The sequence below is a fragment of the Bubalus bubalis genome, chromosome 11, assembly GCF_019923935.1.
Source record: "Bubalus bubalis isolate 160015118507 breed Murrah chromosome 11, NDDB_SH_1, whole genome shotgun sequence".
In the NCBI taxonomy this organism is placed as follows: Eukaryota; Metazoa; Chordata; class Mammalia; order Artiodactyla; family Bovidae; genus Bubalus; species Bubalus bubalis.
This window is the reverse complement of record NC_059167.1, coordinates 94,303,638-94,329,391: the sequence shown is the minus strand read 5'-3', so window position 1 is coordinate 94,329,391 and position 25,754 is coordinate 94,303,638. Positions and strand designations below refer to the sequence as shown.

The following is a 25,754-nucleotide window of genomic DNA, read 5'->3' as shown; positions in this document are numbered from 1 at the left end:
AACTTTCCAGGTTCTAGAAGGTTATCTTTATACCAGGATTTGCAGGTTTAGAAGGTGATCTGTAGTTGTTGTTAATTACTTTTTTGAAGCTTTGGTTCAGACAAGGTACAATTTAGATTTGTGAGTGTCCTTTATCTCTACAGGAATGATTGTGTATAATTATATGCCATTTATCATCATTTAATTATTAGGGAAATCAATTTATTTTCACATCATCAGAATAGTTTTTGCTAAAGAATCATAAACTGGAAATAATCCATGAGAGCAAAGATGGGTCATGTTTATATACCACAAAAGAAGTGTAGCCCTTGTGGGAGCTATTGTAATGCATTATTTAGTCTACATATCATGCCCTGACTGCATTCAAGTGTGTGGGCAATTTCATTATGCCTTCACCATTTACTAGTGCATTACTACCCTTATTGTAATCCCATTTGATTCAAATGCGTTTCTAAAATCCTATAGTGGTTTCTATGAGTCTGACATAGAAATGATTTTTCCCTCTTACTCTTTTTATTCATACAGTAAGTATGCTGCTTTAGTCTTCCATCACTGAAAGAATTTTTTTCCCTCTTTGGGTCAAGGACAGAGGCAGATTATAGAGAAAGCATGCCACATTAAGATTTTCTTCAAAAAACAGAAACTAAATAAATAACTTCCAGGGTGCATCCTGAGCTCTGTAAAGATTTATTGCATTCGGTACCTTCTCTGCCATTTCTGTGTTCAGACATCAACATCACAGGCGTTCAGAAAGATGATTAGGAGGTACCAAAAAGTCACTTCCAGGACACTAAATGTGTAAGCATGAAGAGCCAATGACTGCATTTTAGAAAATATCTCAAGCCGAAAAAGAGTTGAAGCATATAGTTTTCTGAATAACCCTTATTTGATTAGAAATTTAGTTAGCCAAAATATCCCTTATTTTGAGCCCCAAGTTGGTATTTTTCTTAGCTCTGTTTATCAGTTTGTTCAACAACAGTTTATTGAACCTCAACTAAGTTAGAGCCATTTTTCCAGGTACCAGGGTAATAGAAATGAACTGAACAATAATGAACAAAGAATGTGATAAGACAAATCAGCCACAAAAAAGGGAGAAATACACCTAATAAAATGATATAGAAGGTATTTTAAAAATACTCAGTAAATCCAGAAGAAGGGAGAAAAATGGGGGAAACAACAACCAAGAAATTGATCACTTAAACCTAGTCATATCAATAATTACATTAAATGTCAGTGGTCTAAAAGGCAGAAATGAAAAGGTGAGAGTCAATTATTTGGGGTCAACAAGATACTCACCTTAAGTATAAAGACACAAAAATGTTACTAGGAAAAGGATATAAGAAAAAGTACTCCATGGTAACACTAATTAAAGAACAAAGCTGAAGTGGCTATATTAGTATAAAAATGAATTTTGGAACTAAGAATATTACCAAGGATAAATATTATCATCTCATAATCAAAAAGATGCCAATTAATAAGAGAATATGATAATACTAAAAGAATTATACACATCATAATGATACTTCAAAATATATTAAAAGAAAAATGGATAGAACTGAAAGGAAAAATAGATGAATCCACATTTATAACCAGAGATTTTGCCAGCTTTTTCTTAATAATAATTTGGAGAAGAGTGTGCCAGGCAGAAGAAAAGGTATATGCAACGGTTCTGGGGCCAGGGAGAGTTTGCAAGTGTGCTTGGAGCAGAGTGAGTTGAGGCATGGTCCTTGGTAGGCCAAAGAGCAGGCAGGGGCTCGATTGCACAGGACCTTATGGACAAGGTAAGGGGGTTATGTAAGCCGAAAACAGAACTGGAGAGCAAAAATATTTGCTTCATACTGTAACTTTGATTTAATATTTAATATTTAGGTGGCTCTGGTGGGCTGCCGTCTATGGGGTCACACAGAGTCAGACACGACTGAAGTGACTTAGCAGCAGCAGCAGCAGCAAATATCTCCATTGCCTCAAACGGAATATAATAGATGGCAGAGAGTCCCACACATTAAGGAATAGGCTGGACCATCAGGAAGACAGTTGTGTCTCCCCCATCACCCCTTCAAACCTGTTCTGTGAGCTCTTTCTTCTGCATCTCCAGTTTGTATCTCAGGGATCTGTCACAGATTTTGAGTCTCATATTCAGTTATTAAAAAGTCCATCTGATCTAAGTCAAAACTCCCATCCCCCACCTTCCAAGTCAGTGTTTCTCTGCTTCCCTCAGCTCGAGGCTGACCTTGTCTTGAAAACCCAGCTGAGAGTGGCTGTGCGGCCTTCATCTCTGCTCTTCTTGCCCCACTCCATCCTGCACAGGCTTCCGGTTCCTCAGGGCCTGGGCAGAGAGAGTGAGCGGTAAAACCTGGGACACGGGGCCTTTTTGGGTTTTTAACTTCCTTGGTTTAAGTACCTTCTCTTATGGAGTACTTTGTTTCCCTGCTGCAAGGTCCTCTGTAGATGAGCCTCTGTGGTATGGGGACTCTTACTTCAGCTTTTGGCCATTTAATACCCTATGACATGCAGAAAAAAGTTTGAATAAATAAAGCTCTCATTTACACTTCATTGTACTAATATTAAAAAACAACTAATTTATTCAATAATCTTTTTTCTTTTAATTTAATTTTATTTTTAAACCTGAAACACTGTATTAGTTTTGCCAAACATCAAAACGAATCCGCCACAGGTATATAGCTATACAAATTTAAGACCTTGCTGAATTCAAAGGGTTACTTTGGAATCAGTTCATCAGGAAAATAAGAGGCCTCTCTATGTAAGGAGTGCTTTTAAAAGTAACATTTAAAATTAGCCACCATTTCTGTAAATGCTTCTGGAAATTTTTACATACAATTTAGTGATTTGGTAAATCAGAAAATATTAAGTACCCTCAGAGATCAGTTTCCTAGGATTTGATTACTTATTGATTTCACAATAAAAAATATATTCTCAGGCATTTCATTAATGATTTCCACTAAGGCTCACTTCTTAATCAGTTGTTGGTCCATTTTCCTGAAGTATGCTGTTTCTTCATCAGAGAAGTGGTAAAAAAAAAAAAAAAAATCATGACTCTCCTGATACTGACTAGAGATGGAGAAACAAGTTAGAAACAACTGTCAAGACCATCCTTCAGTGTTGTGGGGTTGTGAAGAGACCACTGATTCTGTTTCAGAGATTGATGCTTTATAAATGTCCAGAAATAAAAACGGCCTGAGATCTTTAAAACATTTAGAGAAAGTCTAATGCCTTAAAGTAGTCAGAAGCCATCCTGTTAGAATTCTCTCAGGAAGGTAATAAAACTATCCTGCAGTCTTTATGAAAAGAACCAGCTGTACAATACATGTAGATGCAGTGGTGAGAATGTTGTCTCCATGGAGAGAGCAAAAGATCGCTCTAATCCCTTCTGATTTGCGTGTAAGCCCAAGGCCTTCTGAGAGGTGCAAGTGAAAAGGTGGTTAAATATTTCTCTTTAGCATGTGTTGGAAACCAAGATGAAGTTAAGCAATGATTGATAATGCTTTGGCATGACTCTGGGAACTACACTTATTCTTCTGCATTTTGCTCTCGGTTATGCCATTTAGTTTCTAATTAATCATTAGCATTTAAACACAGCAGTGTAATTTATGGCTGTCAACTAGACCTTCGGTCCTCTTCTATGTTCATTGCCAGATAACCTTTCTGTCTTATGAGGAGCCACCCAGATAGTCAGCCGGTGGGTCTGCTCCACACACTGGACCTGTAATGTGCTGGGTGATGCTAGAGTTGATTCCACTAAGGTCCCTTTCAAGGGTATGCGAGAGGGAGAAAGATGTCCTCATGTCCTCTGAACCCTGATGTTTGGCCGGGCCCTATGCCTAACTTTGAGAAGTTTACCGCAACTTTGCTTTCAGCCACACAGAGGCTTTGCCATGCGTGGCTTTGGCAAAGTATCTTGTATTCACAGTGAAATCTTTTTTCACTGTGTAACATTTGTTAAATCCCATGTAACATTTGACGAAGTTCCTCTGCAGGTTGTGGCTAGTCTCCTGTTTTCCATTTTTCCTTTATGCATCTTTGCTTAGGGTAAAATAAGCTGGGCTACAATTTTTGTACCTGAAAAACTTTTTTAAAAAATGAGAATACTGTGCCTTAAAAAGAGTAGCAGGAAATGCATATCTTTTTCACTTTATGCAGTAAACATAGTAACGATATCCTTCATGTCTATATTGTGGCCAGTTAAGATAGAAGAGTCCTGCCCGTGGAAATCAGGGGAGGGCTAGTGAAAACATCTGTTGAGAAAAAAAAAGAAAAGCAAGAATGACAGAAAATGAAGAGAAAAGGGGGGATAGACAAAAAAAAAAGTGCACACAGAGAAAAAGGGAGACAGAGGAGCCTCTGTATGTTTTTTAATATGTTCTGTATTAGTAAAATGGTCATTGATTAGCTCGTCCACAATCTCTCTGTGTGGCTGTTAAGCACAGTCAGTATTATTTTGCAAAAATAGAACTGAGAGAGGAAAACAAGTGTCCTTCTCCTTTTTTACCCTTACTGAAATGTTACAGAACTAATCCCTGCTGGAGGCATCATGTTGGTGTTCATTTTCAAAACACATGATTATGAAGGAGTAGAAAGTAACAGGGTTGATTACATACCCCTTACACAAAAATAGATTTCCATACTTTATACTTTTTTATCGCTTGGGGACATTGTGTGTCTTTAGGCTTAAAACTCAACATTAAAAAAACTGTGATCATGGCATCCAGTCCCATCACTTTATGGCAAATAGAAGGGGAAAAAGTGGAGGCAGTGACAAATTTTATTTTTTGGGGCTCCAAAATCAAATCAACCGTGGACAATGACTGCAGCCATGAAATGAAAAGATGCTTGTTCATGGAAAAAGCAAGAGAGTTCCAGAAAAACATCTATTTCTGCTTTATTGACTATGCCAAAGCCTTCGACTGTGTGGATTACAATAAACTGTGGAAAATTCTTCAAGAGATGGGAATACCAGACCACCTGATCTGCCTCTTGAGAAATTTGTATGCAGGTCAGGAAGCAACAGTTAGAACTGGACATGGAACAACAGACTGGTTCCAAATAGGAAAAGGAGTTCGTCAAGGCTGTATATTGTCACTCTGTTTATTTAACTTATATGCAGAGTACATCATGAGAAACGCTGGACTGGAAGAAACACAAACTGGAATCAAGATTGCCGGGAGAAATATCAATAACCTCAGATATGCAGATGACACCACCCTTATGGCAGAAAGTGAAGAGGAACTCAAAAGCCTCTTGATGAAAGTGAAAGTGGAGAGTGAAAAAGTTGGCTTAAAGCTCAACATTCAGAAAACTAAGGTCATGGCATCCGGTCCCACCACTTCATGGGAAAGAGATGGGGAAACAGTGGAAACAGTGTCAGACTTTATTTTTTTGGGCTCCGAAATCACTGCAGATGGTGACTGCAGCCATGAAATTAAAAGACGCTTACTCCTTGGAAGAAAACTTATGACCAACCTAGATAGCATATTGAAAAGCAGAGACATTACTTTGCCAACAAAGGTTCGTCTAGTCAAGGCTATGGTTTTTCCTGTGGTCATGTATGGATGTGAGAGTTGGACTGTGAAGAAGGCTGAACGTCAAAGAATTGATGCTTTTGAACTGTGGTGGTGGAGAAGACTCTTGAGAGTCCCTTGGACTGCAAGGAGATCCAACCAGTCCATTCTGAAGGAGATCAGCCCTGGGATTTCTTTGGAAGGAATGATGCTGAAGCTGAAACTGCAGTACTTTGGCCACCTCATGCAAAGAGTTGACTCATTGGAAAAGACTCTGATGCTGGGAGGGATTAGGGGCAGGAGGAGAAGGGGACGACAGAGGATGAGATAGCTGGATGGCATCACTGACTTGATGGACGTGAGTCTCAGTGAACTCTGGGAGGTGGTGATGGACAGGGAGGCCTGGCGTGCTGCGATTCATGGTGTTGCAAAGAGTCGGACACGACTGAGCGACTGATCTGATCTGATCTGATCTGGAAGGAAAGCTATGAGAAACCTTGACAATGTATTCAAAAGCAGAGACATCCCTTTGCCAACAAAGATACATATTGTAAAAGCTATGGTTTGTTTATTTGTCATGTATGAATGTGCAAGTTGGACCATAAAGAAGGCTGAGTGCCAAAGAATTGATGCTTTCGAATGTGGTGCTGGAGAAGACTCTTGAGAGTCCCTTAGATGGCAAGGAGATCAAACCAGTCAATCCTAAAGGAAATCAACCCTGAATATTCACTGGAAGGACTGATGATGAAGCTGAAGTTCCAATACTTTGACCATGTGATGTGAAGAGCCGACTCATTGGAAAAGACCCTGATGCTGGGAAAGATTGAAGGCAAAAGGAGAAGAGCACAGCAGAGGAGGAGATGGTTGGATAGCATCACCAACTCGATGCACATGAATTTGAGTAAACTCCAAGAGATGGTGAAGGACAAGGAAGGCTGGCATGCTGCAGTCCGTGGGGTCCCAGAGTCAGACATGACTTATTGACTGAACAACAGTGCAGTATGTATGTGCAAAATACATTCTGTAGCTTATATTTAATTTGGCTCCTTGTATGACTGTTCTTATTCCATGTCGAGAAGTAGTTGTGCCCTCTGGCTTTCTCATTCTGTCTGCACTTGTTGGAACATACCTGTGTCAGCAACCCATCATGGCACATCCTCCAGGGGAGGCCAGATAGACTTGGAGACAAATGATTTCTCTCCCCAAATCCATTTTGCAAACCAAAAGACTGGAGGCCCCTCTCTGTTTTAGAAGTGGGTGCCTGCTCCATCCACTGAGACCCTTTCAACTGATTTCATAAGAATTAGTACTGGTCAACTTTTCTTTTCACTTGGCATGTGATATAATATCCTTAACAGGAGACTTAACTTTTTTTTCTGATATAGCGATAGTTTTTAAAGGCTCTCCTGGAGACTGATTGGAATGGGCATGGTTGTCACTTCATGGAAATTGACCAAATTGACTCTGAGATGTGTGCTGTAAACTTTCACCAAAAGAGAAGCAAGATGGAGCAAACAAAGCGAAATGATTAGTGGATTACACACACACCATCAGGGAGAATTTTGGCATGATTAGTGAGAAGTAAAAAAGGGGGCTAAGACTCAGTGACAGGTAAGAGCAGAACACTTTTTTGATCAGAAATAGGAAATGTTTTCTATTTCTAAGATCAAAATGAAATTTTATTCAAATGCTGATCTTGCAGTGGGTTAACTCATGTATTCTAATGTTACAGTGCGCTTTCTTGGAATATATTTAAGTAAGTAAGAACCTTTGTTTCTTAGATCATGCTTAAGTGAATAAAAGCTTTTACTCTTTAGTACCCAGAACTTTATGCTCTATACTTTGTGTCTGAAATGCTCTTATAGACTCTGGTAAATAGTTTCTAACAGAACAAATTGGATTCTTCTGTGCTAAAAGAATAGAAGAATCCTATTTGTCCTGTTAGATAGCATATTCATTACTTTGCCAACAAAGGTTCGTCTAGTCAAGGCTATGGTTTTTCCTGTGGTCATGTATGGATGTGAGAGTTGGACTGTGAAGGAGGCTGAGTGCCAAAGAATTGATGCTTTTGAATTGTGGTGTTGGAGAAGACTCTTGAGAGTCCCTTGGACTACAAGGAGATCCAACCAGTCCATTCTGAAGGAGATCAGCCCTGGGATTTCTTCGGAAGGAATGATGCTAAAGCTGAAACTGAAGTACTTTGGCCACCTCATGCAAAGAGTTGACTCATTGGAAAAGACTCTGATGCTGGGAGGGATTGGGGGCAGGAGGAGAAGGGGACGACAGAGGATGAGATGGCTGGATGGCATCACTGACTCGATGGACGTGAGTCTCAGTGAACTCCGGGAGTTGGTGATGGACAGGGAGGCCTGGCATGCTGCGATTCATGGGGTCACAAAGAGTCGGACACGACTGAGCGACTGATCTGAATTGAAATGATGCTAAAAGAATAAATGACAGGAACCCACCATCCTGCTTCCCTTCCCCACCCATTGGAATAGGATGATTTGAAAATACAGTATATTCACATGCCCTATTTAAAAGTTGAAGAGGTGGTGATGATTTAGGTGCTAAGTCGTGTCCCGACTTTTGCAGCCCCGTGGACTATAGCCTGCCAGGCTCCTCTGTCCATGGGATTCTCCAGGCAAGAATACTGGAGTGGGTTGCCATTTCCTTCTCCAGGGGATCTTCTTGACCCAGGGATCAAACCCAGGCCTCCTGCATTGCAGGCAGACTCTTTACCAACTAAGCTACAAGGGAGGCACTAAAAGTTGAGGGGGTTTCACCAATTTATGTCATTGCTAAAGGTGTCCAGTATATAGCCTGTGTGTCTGACTTCTTTCATTTGGCATAATGTTTTCAAGGTTCATTCATGTTATAGTACATATCAGAACTTCATTCCTTTTGAGGGGTCAGCTTTTAAATTTATTACCCTTTTACACAAAGTAGAAGAAAATAATATAGGATTAAAACTACAAAAGTAGTTAATTGATAGAACACACATATACACAAGTACATCTATTTCTGCTTTATTGACTACGCCAAAGCCTTTGACTGTGTGGCTCACAATAAACTGTAGGAAATTCTGAAAGAGATGGGAATACCAGACCACCTGACCTGCCTCTTGAGAAACCTGTATGCAGGTCAGGAAGCAACAGTTAGAACTGGACATGGAACAAAAGACTGGTTCCAAATAGGAAAAGGAGTTCGTCAAGGCTGTATATTGTCACCCTGCTTATTTAACTTCTATGCAGAGTACATCATGAGAAATGCTGGACTGGATGAAGCACAAGCTGGAATCAAGATTTCTGGGAGAAATATCAATAACCTCAGATATGCAGATGACACCACCCTTATGGCAGAAAGTGAAGAAGAACTAAAGAGCCTCTTGATGAAAGTGAAAGAGGAGAGTGAAAAAGTTGGCTTTAAGCTCAACATTCAGAAAACTAAGATCATGGCATCCAGTCCCATCACTTCATGGCAAATAGATGGGGAAATGGTGGAAACAGTGGCTGACTTTATTTTTTTGGGCTCCAAAATCAGTGCAGATGGTGATTGCAGCCATGAAATTAAAAGACGCTTACTCCTTGGAAGGAAAGTTATGACCAACCTAGATAGCATATTCAAAAGCAGACAGTACTCTGCCAACAAAGGTCTGTCTACTCAACGCTATGGTTTTTCCTGTGGTCATGTATGGATGTGAGAGTTGGACTGTGAAGAAAGCTGAGCGCTGAAGAATTGATGCTTTTGAACTGTGGTGTTGGAGAAGACTCTTGAGAGTCCCTTGGACTGCAAGGAGATCCAACCAGTCCATCCTAAAGGAAATCAGTCCTGAATATTCATTGGAAGGACTGATGCTGAAGCTGAAATCCAATACTTTGGCCACCTGATGCAAAGAACTGACTCATTGGAAAAGACCCTGATGCTGGGAAAGATTGAGGGCAGGAGGAGAAGGGGAGCAACAGAGGATGAAATGGTTGGATCACATCACTGACTCAATGGACATGAGTTTGGGTAAACTCTGGGAGTTGGTGATGGACAGAGAGGCCTGGCGTGCTGTGGTTCATGGGGTTGCGAAGAGTTGGACACAACTGAGCAACTGAACTGAACATACATGCAAAAAATCTGGATAGAAAGACAAGCTTATTTACAATGAGGAAACACATGGAATTATGGTAGTTTGTATATGAAACATTAAAAAAAAGTCAGACATATGCTACATAGATACCCCTGTTTGCAGCAATATTGAAGGGGAGAAAAGAACACATATTTAGGGACAGATATGCCACAAGGTCCAGGTTTTATAGCATCAGGGCAATAAATTCACAAAACTAGATTATAGCTAGTTAATCAGTTTAAGAATTGTTCCCAAATATGTCACATTTCCAGCCTTTAGAGGTTCATTCCTACAGATTTCAGCTACTCCATCCATGGGGACCAAAAGCAGCCAGTGTTACCGTAAAATGAGACTCTTGAGGCTTCTCTTTAAAGGCTTGAAATTCTACTAGGATAAGAGTATTTTCTACTGAAATGAATCTTGACTAAACACAGGAAGACTTTTGTCCTTTATTGGCTGGTCTTGGAGTCAAGGTCATAGATGTGACTCTTAAACCTTTTATGTACTTTAAGAACTTCATTTCTTTTTATTGCTGACAAGTGTTTCATTGTATGGATGTAACATGTATTATTTATGGACATTAGGATGCTTGCAGTTTTTGGCTGCTATGAGTAATGATGATATTAACATTCACATGCAAACTTATATAATGACATGTGTTTTAGTTTCCCTTGAGTATGTCCCTGGAAATGGAATTGCCGGGCCATGTCGTCATTCTATATTTAACTTTTTGAGGAGCTACCATAGTGGTCTGCAAAGCAGCTGTACACAGTTCCATTATCATCAGCAGTGTACGAGGGTTCCAGTATCTCTACATTGTCATTAACACTTGTTTGTCTGTTTTATAGTGGGGACAGTTTTTTAGAGTGGAAATGAGCACTTACCAGTCACATCTGGTCTGAATCAGGTGTGACTACCTTGACCACGAAGCCTGATTTACCCTAGCACACTGGGGAATGGGGGATGGGTGGGGGTCTGCTAAAAGTATCATAAGAGGGGATTTGGGGGACATTTTGGGAAGTAGGGTGCCAAGTGCCAGGAAATTAGATATAGTCAAACCTGGGAGAACATGACCAGGTTTATCATAATGTCCTGTGGGTAGTTATTACTGTTTAAAGTTATCAAACCTACAATTATTTGGAAAAAGAGTCAAGGCCCTTAAAATCATCATTTCAGGGTATGATTATGTTATCACTGTTGATTGTATTATACAACAATAGATCATTTTTGTTCAGTAGGTAAAAACAACTCACCCAGGTGAACCATAAGCCATTTTGTCCAAAATCGGCTCCCAGGAGCGACTAGGTAATAGGAAATCGCATCAGACCTTCACCTTACTGTGGTTTGTTACCAGGGACATTCTTTTGACATTGAAATGCATCTTTGGCATTTGAAAGAGGCCTCTCCTGTTTGCTTGCGTGGGTCATTAGATCTTCAAGTTTCACAGATTTTTGTCCACTGGTGCTTTTTTTATATTGTTAGTGACCAGCTGGTAGTGTTTTTGTGAGATGTCTCATGAGGATGTCTCTGGCCCTCCACCTGTGGCAATTGATTCACTCAAATAGCAATAACTCGTGGAACTCTTGTAGACTGAGTAGGGTGATGCCATGTAGAACATCAGCTGACCCAGAAAGCAAGACATGATAAATAACGGTGATTTTATGGGACAATAAGTGCCCACTGGCCTCCAATACCAACAAAACTTATTCTTCTATTTGAGATGGTCCGTTGTGTTTGCTTTTATCTACTGATGAAAATTTGTGTATCAAAATATTTTCTTTCTTATGTATTGCCAGAAAGCTCAGAGCTGAATTATTTTGTTCAACCATAGTAACTAATTCATTAATGTCTTTAATACGACAGTTTCTGAGCTTCATCCAATGTCTTTTTAACCATATTTTTATTTATCCTAAATCTTATGGGTTTTTTTTTTTAATGGTCAGTCACCTTTGAACTTTTAAAAACTCTCCCTTGGAAAATATCACTGTCCTTTCTCTTCAGAATCGTAGGCGTCTTGAAAAGCTGATGATTTGATTTAAGTGGCCCTTCTAAGTGGTGCCTTCTCTTTCGGGGATCCCTTCCATCTGGTCATCCCTTGTTTGTTCGTGCTCGGAAAGTATGAGGAGAATAGCTCTTTGGGTGTTCTTCCAGAATTTAATTTGAAAAGGCAGAATGCTTGATAAAGAGGCACTTGTCTCAAGATTAAATATCCTGCAGGGGAAAGGGGCTGAAGTTTAAACTGCAAGCCCTTCTGAGATAATTCACATCGTCCTTGATTGAAGTGTGTAGACATGGAAGTCTCTCTACTTCCCCTTCTTTTCTGGGGGACAAGTAGGAGTACCTCCTCTAAAATAGGTGTTAGAACTGCTCCTCTCTCAGGGCCTTTCAGAGAGTTCAGCGTGAACTCTGCCTTGACTGGGCTGCTCAGGGAATATGGGTACAGCACCCTAGCATGGTGGGTGGCAGGGGGCCTCAGAGGGGTCTTGTGCCTTTGAGTAGCTTGCCACATAGCAATATCATCCCTGAGGTGGAAGAGAGGCACAGTCAGTCCTCACTCCTTGTGCATTCTGTATTTGCCTATGCCCTAAAATTAATTTATAACCCCAAAATCAATACTTGCAGTGCTTTTATGGTCATTCCGGGACATGGGCAGAACAGTGAACAGTTTGGATCATCCAGTGTGCACGTCCCCGGCAGAGAGGCTGAACAAGGGAGCTCTCTGCCTTCTTGTTTCTGCTCTAGTCTCTAAACAAGTGTCCTCGTCTCACAGTCTGTATAGTGTGATATTTCCACATTTTGGTGCTCCTCGTTGGTGATCGCACTGTTTAAGGAGCCCCTAAGCACCGTGTGGAAGTGCTATCTGGTGTTCCTAAGTGCACGGAAGCTGTGCTGTGTCGTAAAGAACATACATGTGTTAGATAAGCTTCCTTCAGCCATGCGTTCCAGTGCTCTTGGCCATGTGTTCAATATTAATCAATCAATCAATGTATTAAACAAGATATCTTTCAGTAGAAACACAGGTAAAACAAGGTTATAATATAGGTTGGTTGACAAAAATGTTGCGACCAGAGGCTCGCAGGAACCTAACCCTAGCTTTCCCCTAGGAGCAGCGGTTCAGTATTTATTAATTCAGCGTTTGCAGTGACTTTATAGACCGTAACTACCATGGGTGGTGAGAATCAGCTGTCTTTGTTCCTGCCCTCCTAATTTAAGTCTGGAGGACTCGGCCTTCAAGCCCTCCAGGATGAAACATGGGGCTTATTTATTATTTTTTCTTATTTTCTATTACATTTTTTCTTTTTTTCCTCTTTTTTTCTTATTATTTCTTGGCTTTGTTTCCTCTGGAGAATTCTACTTGACAAATCACAAATATTATGTAATGCTGAATTGAGTTTTTGAAAACCTAGTTGAAGTCATCTACAAGGATTTTTGTTCTACACATTGAACCAGTGTTTAACCAGATGGAGAGCTCGGCCTTTCCTCAGGCTTCTCTCCTTAGTATTTTCACAGGATATAGTAAATGTGAGAATGTGTGTGTGTGTTTGTTTTTTTTTTATTTACTAGGAATCCATAATGTGGAAAACTGCATATCTCCACAGAACTTAAAGAATGGTTTATTGGGCATTGAATTATACAACATTATAAATCTAGAGAAAATCATTAGCAATACAATGTTAAAAGATGAGGATCATATTTAGTGAACTAATTTCATGCAACAAATCATGTCATAGCCTCCAATGCAGAAGCCTTTGAATGAGCTAAAAAAATTACAGATTTCTGTAGGCCCATTTATAGCCTTAATCCTTATTTTCTTAATCTTTTTTCTCTGGAGAGTCTTCCTGAATAAGAAAGTTTGGTAGGCATTAGGTAATAATGATTGCAAAACATTGGTAAAAAATAAAACAGTGTTTTTCAAAAACAACATGAATTTTTGAAAGTTAATTATGGAATCTGATTCATTCTCTATCCCTTAAGCCCACCTTATATGCTCTCCTGCCATCAGATTTGCTCATTGATCAGCTGAGTGACTCATTCACCTCTTCCTACTTCCTGGAGGTTTAGCATCAATGTTAAAAATATCAAGAAAACATCACACAGCAGGTTCAAGTGAGTTGCCTCATTTTTGAGTTGTGCCTCCCTTTCTGAGCTTCAGAGGGGCTGCGCTGAGCACCCATCTGCCCTGGCAGATCTCTCAGGGGTTAGTGAGACAGATCTCTCTTCTGGAGTCTGAAGCGCACCTAGCAGCCCTCCCTGTGCCCGCCTGACTTTGAAGCCTCTGCCCTGTCTCGTCCCTTACTGACTCTCACATTGCTCCCTGTTCTTCAGGCCAAGATCTTAATCCAGGTTTCTCACCAGCCTCTTCAGTCGTCATGGTGACCCAGTCCCCCGACAGTGGGCAGCTTTCTTAAGACTTCTTATATGCTGTGCAATGATTACAAACAGATGGCTTACGAGAGCAATCAGAAGAGAGTTCAGGTGGTGGCAGAGTCCTTAGTGAGCAAATGAATTGTCTACACGTGAACCTGGAAATTGTTTATTTAGTTGGAGATTAGAAGGAGATGTTTCCTGGAACACATAAACAATGAGCAGATTCCTTGAAGAGATCTCCTTACAGGACAATGTGTTTCACCCACCAAATTTGTTTAGTGATTGTCCTTAATTTTCACATTAAGGGAAAAAAAAAAAAACATGGTGGACAAAAGATGACAGATTGGGCCTTAGGAATGGGAGAAGTTATTCAGCTAAAGGATAGTGACCTCTGTTGACCACTGAGCAGCTTCGTTTGCTTTTGTTCTTTCAGCACCTCGTTTTCTCCCACTCTCCCTCTTAACCCTTCACTCCCACCCCTACTCTTAGCACCTATTAAGCAACGAACTGACTTGATGATGTATTTGGGCAAGGGATCCTGGAGCTCCTAAATCCCAGGCTCGACTAGCCACCTTGCTTGATGAGGCCTGTAGGGGGGTGCACGCACACAGAGGATGGTGTAGTGACTGTTGATAGCTTTGCTGTTACATCTTGCCCTCCCCCATTCAGGGTGGGACTAGGAAGTCTTCCTCTGCCAGACCATGTGGAGACCTCCTTGAACAGAAGGAAGAACCAACCTTCTCTCTGAGAGGTGCGGCAGGGCGGGCGGGATCGAGACTTTTTCTCGGAGTGACTCCAGTTGCCCGGGCATGCTTCACCTGCCACATGGGTTTGGGTGGTAGAGGAGAGGTGCTTTGGAGTCCCACGGGACGTCAAAAACCTCCGGAAAACAGTGCCCTTCCAAGTGTAGAGTGCAGGCTCATCCCTCGCCATTTGTTCAGGAATTCAGCCAGTCCTTGGGGTTAAAACTGTTCATGCAATCCCTGACATGATGACATTGTGGGAACACTGGCCAAACTCCCAGCGGAAGAGACTCCAAACTGTAAAGGGATGTGCTGTAACTGCATTTCAGAGGTCAGATCCCGCCTTTTACTTGCCTCTCCCTAAGTCACTGCAGTGATGGGCCACCAATATCAAGAAGTAAAGGATGTAACAGTTCAACAACATCAAGAAATAAAGGATGTCACAGGCCATAGGATTTCCATTTGGAGATCAGTGGTGGAAGTGGAGCCTGTGGTGGAGTGGGATGTGGACGAGGCAAAGGCAGGTAGCTGCTGCTGCTGCTGCTAAGTTGCTTCAGTCGTGTCCGACTCTGTGTGACCCCATAGACGGCAGCCCACCAGGCTGCCCTGTCCCTGGGATTCTCAAGGCAAGAACACTGGAGTGGGTTGCCATTTCCTTCTCCAGTGCATAAGAGTGAAAAGTGAAAGTGAAGTCGCTCAGTCGTGTCCAACTCTCAGCGACCCCATGGACTATAGCCCACCAGGCTCCTCCATCCATGGGATTTTCCAGGCAAGAGTACTGGAGTGGGGTGCCATTGCCTTCTCTGAAAGGCAGGTAGAGCATCTTGCAAATTTCTAGTTGCACCTGGAACAGAGAAGGTGGTGGCTTAGGGTCACAGGGGCAATTCATTTTTGAAGACATGAAAAATGACATTTTTGAAAGCAGGTGGAAATATTAGTGAAAGAGGGAGTAATAGGACATGGCCAAGGAGTAGGCCAGAAAGAGTAGAATCAAGAATGGGTAGAAGGAAGTGGAAGGAAAAGTCACTGAGGCAGTGGTGGAACATCCCAAAAGGTACTTGGTCTACCTGTGAGAGCCACCCTTTCTCGAAGGCTGACCAGGTGCCAGGTGCTTCCTATACCTTCTAACCTGTACTTTCTAGTTACTTTGTGTTTTAAGATGAGAAACCTGGAGCTCAGAGTGGGTTACTCAGCTGATGTGTGGGGGAGGCGGGTGTCACTCAATCAGCGTGACTTGCCGACTCCGCTCAGCCGGAGTCTTGCTGCTCAAATTGTGGTCCTCAGAACAGCAGCGAGTGAAAGCCTGTTAGAAATGTAGTCTAGGGATTGCCACAGCTTTGGGCCGAACCTGACCTGTATGTCTACAAGTGAAAATTTGAGAACCGTGATCTGAACCTTGGCCCCCTGCGGTTCCAGAGAATGGAATGCTAGCTTGGCTCCCTGCAGAGCGGGGGGAGGGGGGAGGACTAGGGGGAAGGGTAGAACAGCAGTCATCGGAATATGATAGGCTGTATTAAGAGAAGACTGCTAAAATGTTAGGATGCCTGAGAATTCACAGGTTAAGGCTAGACTGGGTAATGGCTTCAGATAAGTCGATGTAATTGTGCTTTCCAGAGAGAATGCCCAAGTGACCTTGATTGACTCTGGTGGTTCTAATATTCTGAGCTGCCCAGTCTCCCAGGAGTGTAATGGCAGAGCTGGCTGATTTATTATCAAAAGACTTGCTGGGAATACTATATATAAAATAGAAAACAAGAAGAACCTACTTGTAGCACAGGGAGCTCTACTCAGTACTCTGTAATGTCCTATATGGGAAAAGAATCTTAAAAACAGAGGAGATATATATATATGTAGAACTGATTCACTTTACTTACACCTGAAACTAATACAACTTTATAAATAAACTATACTCCAATAAAAATTAAAAAAAAAAAAAAGAATCGCAGTGCCTCACACATGACCTGTTTTTCCACAGCCCGATGCCCCAGGAACATGTGGTTCCTTCACTCTCTTCTTTGTCTGACTTGTCCTTTAAACCTCCTTCTGCAAAGACTCCCTTGCCTACCCCGGCCCCCATGTCCTTGGCCCACCACCCTTTGTATGCTCCCAGTCACCATCTGCAAGGCTGGGGCTGGTTCGTGTCTCTGAAGGACTCACCATGGTGCCTGGCACATAAGAAGTGGTCAGTAAGCACTAGTGTCTGAGATTAGCCTTAGAGCGGAAATGAAGGTGTAATAGTTGAGAGCAGAACCTGTGGTGGAGAGGGAGTCACTCAATATAAAGCAGGCAAACATAGCCAATGATCCCAGCCAGCACCATATTGAAGTGATGACTAAGAATTTTCTGTGCTGGGAAGGGAAGGGCCAGAGGGCAAGATGGAGGTGGAGGAATGGTCTTGAATGGCTCTGTGGCTATGAGGGTAGTTATAAGGTGGGGGGAAGGAAGCCATCATTTTGAGGAAACTTGCTCCTCCAAATCATTCTAGTTGTAAGAAAGCTTTGTATTTGTTATCACTGGTTTTACAACTTAGAAAAAAATGTATGAAAGGGCAGAGTTTTATTTTTAGGTTATGGATATGTCTTTGTGCTATGCTGAGGCCTTTGTGATCAATGTACTGTATATACCAGCTCCCATTTTAATGTACACTTTATAGAACCTAAAGTCCAGTTTTACTGTTTGTATAGTTATTTTTTGATATTTTATTTTATTAATGTGTAGTTATTTTCAGAGTTATTGAATCTTTGCTTCTATCCTTAATTCTATCTGTAATTTATTTCAAATCAGTTTCTTGACCAGTTATGTAATCACCTACCGTATCATTCTTCCTGTGGGAAAAGAGGGTCAAGTTTCTTAATAATTTAGTTTTTAAAAAATTTCCTAAACATCTATTACTTGGAAAACTCTACAAACATTGCATTTTGAGGGGTGCAGTCATGAACTAGAAATTATTGGTTCTTCAGGGAGTTGATAGCCTGAAAGTGGCTCAGTCATGTCTGACTCTTTGCAACCCCATGGACTATCCAGTCCATGGAATTCTCCAGGCCAGAATACTGGAGTGGGTAGTAGCCTTTCCCTTCTCCAGGGGAATCTTCCTAACCCAGGGATCAAACCCAGACCTCCCGCATTGCAGGCGGATTCTTTACCAGCTGAGCCACAAGGGAAGCCCAAGAATACTGGAGTCGGAAGCCTATCCCTTTTCCAGCGGATCTTCCTGACCCGGGAATCAAACCAGGGTCTCCTGCATTGCAGACAGATTCTTTACCAACTGAGCTGTCAGGGAATAGCCTAGGAAGGGCAACATCACAGTTAGAAATAATTGTAAACTCACCAATGTAAGTCATATTGTAAGAGAGGGGAGGCACTGTGCTCACCGAGGGTGAACAACTCACTTTTGGCTGGAATGGGAGTAGAGGCTAAAAGCTTTAAGACAAAGGCAATGGTTCAGTTTGACCTTGAGGTTCTGTTTGACCTTGAGGTTCTGTTTGACCTTGAGGTCCTGTTTGATAGGCAGAAATAAGGCAAAAGGCATTCTAGGTGGACAAAATATTCTCAAATGAGTTGTTTGGATTTTCATAAGCACATTGTCATGCCAGATGGTTCCATCTCTAGATAACAGTTTTTGTTGTTTAGTCACTAAGTTGTGTCTGACTCTTGCGACTCCGTGGACTGTAGCCCACTAGGCTCCTCTGTCCATGAGATTTCCCAGGCAAGAATACTGGAGTGGGTTGACATTTCCTTCTCCAAGGGATCTTCCCAAACTAGGGATTGAACCCATGTCTCCTGCATGAGGGCAGATTCTTCACCACTGAGCCACCAGGAAAGCCTGGATAATGGTTAAGTATCTACAAAAAGGAGGAACTACTATTTCTTGAATGCTTGCTAGTATTTAGGTGCATGTGTTTTATCTCAATCCTCATGAAAACCTGATGAAGTAGGGAAGGATGACAGCCTTGATGTACTCCTTTCCCAATTTTGAACCATGTCCAGTTCTAACTGTTGCTTCTTGACCTGCATATAAGTTTCTCAGGAGGCAGGTAAGGTGGTCTGGTATTCCCATGTCTTTAAGAATTTTCTATGGTTTGTTGTGATCCACATAGTCAAATTGGAACATAGTCAGAGGCTTTAGTGTAGTCAGTGAAGCAGAAGTAGCTGTTTTTCTGGAATTCTCTTACTTTCTTCATGATCCAGCAAATGTTGGCAATTGATCTCTGGTTCCTCTGCCTTTTCTAAACCTAGCTTATACATCTGGAAGTTCTCGGTTTGCATACTTTTGAAGCCTAGCTTGAAGGATTTTGAGCATGACCTTTCTAGCATGTGAAATGAGCCTAACTGTATAGTAGCTTAAACATTCTTTGGCATTGCCCTTCTTTGGGATGAAAACTGATCTTTTCCAGTCCTGTGGCCACTGCTGCATTTTCCAAATTTGCTGACATATTGAGTGCAGCACTTTCACAGCATCATCTTTTAGGATTTTAAGTATCTCAGTTGGAATTCCGTCATGTCCGCTAGCTTTGCTCGTATTAATAACAGTGGTTCCTAAGGCCCATTTGACTGCATACCCCAGGGTGTCCGACTCTAGGTAAGTGAACACACCATCACTGTTATTCGGGTCATTCAGGCCTCTTTTGTATGGTGCTGTGTATTCTTGCCATCTCTTCTTGATCTCTTCTGTTTCTGTTAGGTTCTTGCTGTTTCTGTCCTTTATTGTGCCCATCCTCACATGAAATCTTCCCTTGATATCCAGTTTTCTTAAAGAGATCTGTAGTCTCCCATTCTGTTGTTTTCCATTACTTCTTTGCATTATTTAGGAAGGCCTTCCTGTCTCCCCTTGCTTTTCTCTGGAACTCTGCATTCAGTTGGGTATATCTTTCCCTTTCCTCCCTTTCCTTTCTCTTCTCTTCTTTCTTCAGCTATTTGTAAGGCCTCCTCAGACTATCTCTTTGTCCTTTTCATTTCTTTTTCTTTGGGATGGTTTTGGTCACTGCCTCCTCAACAGTGCTATGAACCTCCATCCATAGTTCTTCAGGCACTCTGTTAGATCTATAGATCTGATTAGATCTATCAGATCTAATCCTTGAATCTGTTTATCACTTTCCCTGTATAATCATTAAGGATTTGATTTACATCATACCTAAATGGTCTAGTGGTTTTCCCTACTTTCTTCAATTTAAGTCTGAATTTTGTAATAAGGAGCTCATGATCTGAGCCACAGTCAGTTCTTGGTCTTGTTTTTGCTGACTGTATAGAGCTTCTCCACCTTCAGCTGCAAAGAATATAATCAGTCTGATTTTGGTATTAACCATCGGGTTATATCCATGTGTAGAGTTGTCTCTTGGGTTGTTGGGAAAAAGGTGTTTGCTATGACCAGCGTATTCTCTTGGCAAAACTCTGTAGCATTTACCCTGCTTCATTTTGTACTCCAGGACCATACTTCGCTGTTATTCTAACCTTCTACTTTTGCATTCCCTATGATGAAAAAAGCATCTTTTCTTGATATTAGTTCTAGAAGGTGTTGTAGGTCTTCATAGAACTGGTCAAGTTCAGCTTTTTCGTCATCAGTGGGTGGGGCATAGACTTGGATTATTGTGGTGTTGAATCGTTTGCCTTGGAAATGAACCAAGATCATTTTGTTGTTTGTGAGAGTGCACCCAAGTACTACATTTCAGACTGTTTTGTTGACTATGAGGGCTACTAGATTTCTTTTAGTAGTAGATATAATGGTCATCTAGATTCAGTTCACCCATTCCTGTCCATTTTAGCTTACAGATTCCTAATATGTCGATGTTGACTCTTGCCATCTCCTGTTTGACCACTTCCAATATACCTTGATTTATGGGCCTAACATTCCAGGTTCCTGTGCATATTTTTCTTTACGTTCCCCTTCATGGACCACAGCCTTGTTATGGCAAAGGGGCTGCATAACTCAATGAAGCTGTGAGCCATGCTGTGCCTGTCCACCCAAAATGGAGAGGTCGTAGTGAAGAGTTCTGACAAAACGTGGTCCTCTGGAGGAGGAAATGGCAACCCACTCCAGTATTCCTGCCTCGAGAACTCTGTGAATAATATGAAAAGGCAAAAAGATATGACACCAGAAGATGAGTTCCCAGGTCAGAAGGTATCCAATATGCCACTGGAAGAGCGAAGGGCAGCTGACTAATAGCTCCAGAAAGAATGGATCATCTGGGCCAAAGCAGAAATGATGCTTAGCTGTGGATGTGTCTGATGGTGAAAGTGAAGTCTGATGCTGTAAGGAACAGTATTATATAGGGACCTGGAATGCTGTGGCAGGTGCCCTGCTAAATGTATGGGAAACAAGTAGCACCCTGACATTCTGGGGACATTAAGATTTCCAATTCAGCATAAATTCAGAGGATTAATTTGATTTTATCAAGTATCTTATTCTCCCCTCATCCAATAATTAGAAAGGCACAGTGCTCAATGAGAAATAATAGATGGAAAAATAAAGAATATTTCGATATTGGAAGATTTACAACTTACAACATGGAAATTTCAGTATTTTAGGATTTTTTTCTCTTTTTAAGTTTATTTGGCTGCACTGGGCCTTAGTTGCAGCATGTGAAATCTGTTTCCTCGACCAGGGATTGAACTGGTGCCACAGAACCACCAGAGAAGTCCCAGTAGTTTAGGATTTTAGCAGTTGATATCCCTGAGTGCCCAAGAGCATACCTCACCTAAGCCATACAGAGTGTGAATACCAATAAAAGCCCATTCAGTATTTTAAGCAGTGGGGGTGTGGCGAGGGAAAAAGGTGAGGGTAGAGAGAGCGAGGTTTTGTTGAGAACCAAATGAAACTATGTGTTCAGAAATTCCATCTGCTGAACTACTTTTAAACAAAATCTTTTGAAAAAACTGAGAAATACAAAAAGTAAAGTAAAACTCACCTCTACTATCACCAGTTTAAAAGCATAGCATATATGTGTATGTATCACATATAAATGCACATACATGCTTGTTCCACGTGTGTCCCATACATACATGTTTATGAAGTCACTCTCCCTGAAGACCTACTCCACCCCGACCCTGGAGGTAATCACTATCAGCAGTTTGAAATCTGTCCTTCCCGATTAATGCCTTGTACATCCTCCTTATCCATAGTGAAGTGAAAGTGAAGTCGCTCAGTCGTACCCGACTGTTAGCGACCCCATGGACTGCAGCCTACCAGGCTCCTCTGTCCGTGGGATTTTCCCGGCAAGAATACTGGAGTGGGGTGCCATTGCCTTATCCATAGTGAAAATCCATATTAATTTCCACATACAATCCCCATTTTGTCTTTTTACAAAAACAGGACCATTCCTCTGTTTTTGCTTTTCTGCCATTTTCCCTTTTTAAATTTAAGGTAACTTCAGGCCCATTAATGATCTTATCTTTGACTTCTAAGAGAACATCTAGAAGTTTCTCCCACGAGGGTGCAAACACCATTGAATTCTCAGCAAATTGTAGGAAAGACTGGGAAGGTGGTCTTCTGGTCAGTTTGAGGGCAACATTCTTCAGTATGTGAAGCCTGGGAGTAAAAGAAAAGTATCTTGAGTGAAATACTACCATGACTCTACAGAAAAAGTTGTGCATCTGCTTTTAATTGCTTTCAGCACTGCACAATTCTCCTTCGTTACTCTGTGAACTTGTAAGAACCCACCCACGGGGAAAGTCAGATCTGACACATTGTGAGAATTGTTTTGAGGATTACAAGTCTTTGTGTCCCAAATACAAAGTGCTTCCAAGATAATTTATAAAATGTTGAATTTAAGTATCTCAACAAAGAAAAAAAGAATCTAACCACACAAGACTAGACATCTTAAAAGTAATCATTATCCTGTGCACACACCAGAAGCTACTTAAAAATGATATAAACTGTAGTATAAATACCTATACTATCATCTTTTGAACTGAAGCAAGTAGCATATGCTTGTTATCCTTTGTGCTGAATTAATTATGTAAGAGTGAAGTTCAAAATATGAGTATAGTAACTGTATGATTAATGGCCTAAATTGCTTAAGTCGTTATCTCAAAACTCCACTTCATTTACTGGTAGAGTTCTTCTGAAGAGCTTATCTATTACTTGGACCATGCAGAACACATACCTGTCCATATTGGGTCAAGGCTGGCCTGGTGAGCTCCGTTGCTGAGCGCGGCTGCACAGCCATAGTTCGGAGGTTGCTGGGGCCACCGGAGCTTTTCGCCTGGGCACCGAATGCTCTCACGTTTCTCTGCGTCTCAGGTTACTGCCCTGGCTCATTTTCTGGGATGACCACTGGGTCTGTGTGGCTTCGGATTTTTCCCTGCTTGTATACGTAGTTGGCTGAGTTAAGGCCCAAGTTGACTGTCGCTTTTCTATAGAAAAAGTCCCTGGTGTGACCCTCTGTTCAGAACTTGGGCTATTGTCTTGCCCTTCTGAGGTCCTGGTAGGTAGGAACCCAACTTCCTGACCTCAGCCTAAGAAGAGAAGGTGCTGTCATGCTAAGTTGTCAGAACACATCTCTTAACCCAGTTTTTTCATCTCCTGTGTTCCTCTGAGATGAAAATCATGGGGCCAAGTGTCTTTGAAGACTTCTACTTGAGATCATAACAAGATGCCATCTTATTTTAAAGAGAGAAAAGCGTTTCAAATATTTGAGTGGACAGGTTGGCGTATGAACGCTAATACTGAAAACATAGTATAGAATCAATCTTCATTTTAGTTTCTCTCTTCCCAGCAAATACCTGCTTAATATAAATTGGTGCTTCAAACAATCCCCATTCATGCAGGATACGAAGTGCGCGACATGAGGACAGCACGTGTGTGGCCCCTGTGTCTCCTGACTGTGGCAGGGGTCAGTGTCACACTTTAACTGCTGTAAACATCTGACACCAAACAGATGCACCCCAGCTTGCAAAATCATTTTAACTGCTTTCTTAAAGTGTTTTTGTTCCATCCATAAGTATATTTTAATGTCACATTTTGCTAAATACTGTTGATTATGTGGCGCTCTGATGAGTGTGTATATATAATAAGAAGAGAGACTTTAGATTCAGGAGGGTCAAAAAAATAAACTTGCTTAATTCTGAATTTCCAATTCTTTGACGATTTGATTGTAAACAGGATAATTTTTTAAATTGTATTTACAAAATGTGGTGCATGACTTGAGCCGCAGTTCCTATTCTCATGTCAGTTACTTTTATTTTATTCTGTATTTTTCCGTCTTGATGTTCTCATTGTTGTATTCTTTTCATCTCTGTCCTTAGAGCTTTTTCACACCTTAGTTGTGGCTCCCATCTCCCCCTCCCCCCTTTTTTAAGGTCAGTATTTATTGGAAACTTCGGGCCAGGTGCTAAATGTTAAGTGTTTTCCAGACATTGCTTTAACTACTTAATTATAAGAACTCTGTGATGAAGGTATTAGTATCCATGTTTTATAAATATGCAAACTCAAGTCCAGAACTGTTAGATAACTGCAAGGTTACCCTGCTGGTTAGTGATGAGAGTTGAATACAGGTCTTACTTCCAAAGCCTGTACTTGACTTACTACCCTGTACATGCTTCTCTGAGCCAACTTTGGGTTTTCTTTAACGTAAGAGTGACAGTATTAGTCTGTCAGGATTATCCGGAGGCAGGAGTGAGCAAAGAACAGCCTAGTGTCCTGTGCGTGAGTGGCATGGCGCTACTTGAACAACATGGGAGTAAGCTGCCCCCTTCTTGGTTATGGGTAGCAATATCTCCCAGTGGGTGCACTTCACCTGCCACCCAGCATGCTCCCCAGCTCTGGTCGTGTGCACCGAGGAAGTGCAGGTAATTTGGAAGTGCCTAATTATGCAGGAAGGTGGTGATAAGGAAAGGTATGCCCTTGAGAGCCTTACCCTTAACGCCGTTTATCATCTGAGAGAGGGGACCATCCCTAAGGCCACGCAGGGCAGGTGGTTGGGTGTTAAGCTGTGTAGCAAAGAGCCCATCATGGAGCCTGGGCATTGTATTGTCTTCTGGGCACCTGGCCTTCATCTTCCAGGCAGTTGTATGCCAGCCCTCCGCTGGAACCACCGGCTGATCACACCTGGTTGTCTGGAAGCCTCCTCCCTTCCACCTGCAGTGTGGTTCTCAGGAGCCCTATTGGTGGTAGAGGACCAATGTTATAAGTGTATATGTGTGTGTATGTGTGTAATTTCCAATTTATTACAAACAAGTATTCATAAAATACAATCAAAATGGATTACTAGAAAAATTACTTTTTATAAAAGACATATAAAACATAAAAGCTGAAATATTTTATCAGAAGATTCAGCAGCAGTAAAATTACATTTCCAAAAAGATCAAGGCAATCCAAATTGCTCTAAGTTTCTAAGCAGTTATTCTCAATGTTCATCCTTATCTCATTGCTGCTGGAGAAGAGTTTCCAGGCTAGTACCAGCCTACAGAGGACACTTTGAAAAGCTGGCCCAGCGCTCACCCTGACGGAGGCTGGCAGTACATGTGTGGGTGCAGGTCCTCCTGCCAAGGCCTGGAGGGGCGCCTACTGCCATCAGCTTGCATGTGGAATGCTTGGGCATGGAGCAGTGCCAGTCCCTTGCTGTTGTCCATCAGCGCTCTGCCCTTGAGGCTCGGTCTCTGCCTCAGTTCCGTGCCGGTTTCCCCGGGTCCCAGAACTCAGCCCGGAATCCTGACTGATGCGCTCTGACACAGAGAGGGCCCTGCCAGCCTTCTCCCTCCAGACTTCCATTCTTCTGTCTGGACGCATGGTCATTGGCAGGATTCCGAGATAATGTATCAGTTTCTTACTGCTGCTGTAACTAATGACTACTCATTGAGTGGTTTTAACAACAGAACTTTTTTCTCTCCCCTGGTGGCTCAGATGGTAAAGAATCTCCCTGCAATGTAGAAGACCTGGGTTCAATCCCTGAGTAGGGAAGATCCCCTGGAGAAGGAAATGGCAACCCACTCCAATATTCATGGGCTTCCCTGGTGGCTCAAATGGTAAAGAATCCGTCTGCAATGCAGGAGACCTGGGTTGGGAAGATTCCCTGT

The 25,754-nt window shown here is 41.7% G+C and overlaps 1 protein-coding gene across 4 annotated transcripts in view; it reads left to right on the top strand.

Moving 5' to 3' along the window:
• PDE8B (phosphodiesterase 8B) overlaps positions 1-25,754 on the top strand; it is a 258,802-nt gene that overhangs the window by 97,375 nt on the left and 135,673 nt on the right. The gene's annotated exons all lie outside the window — the stretch shown is intronic.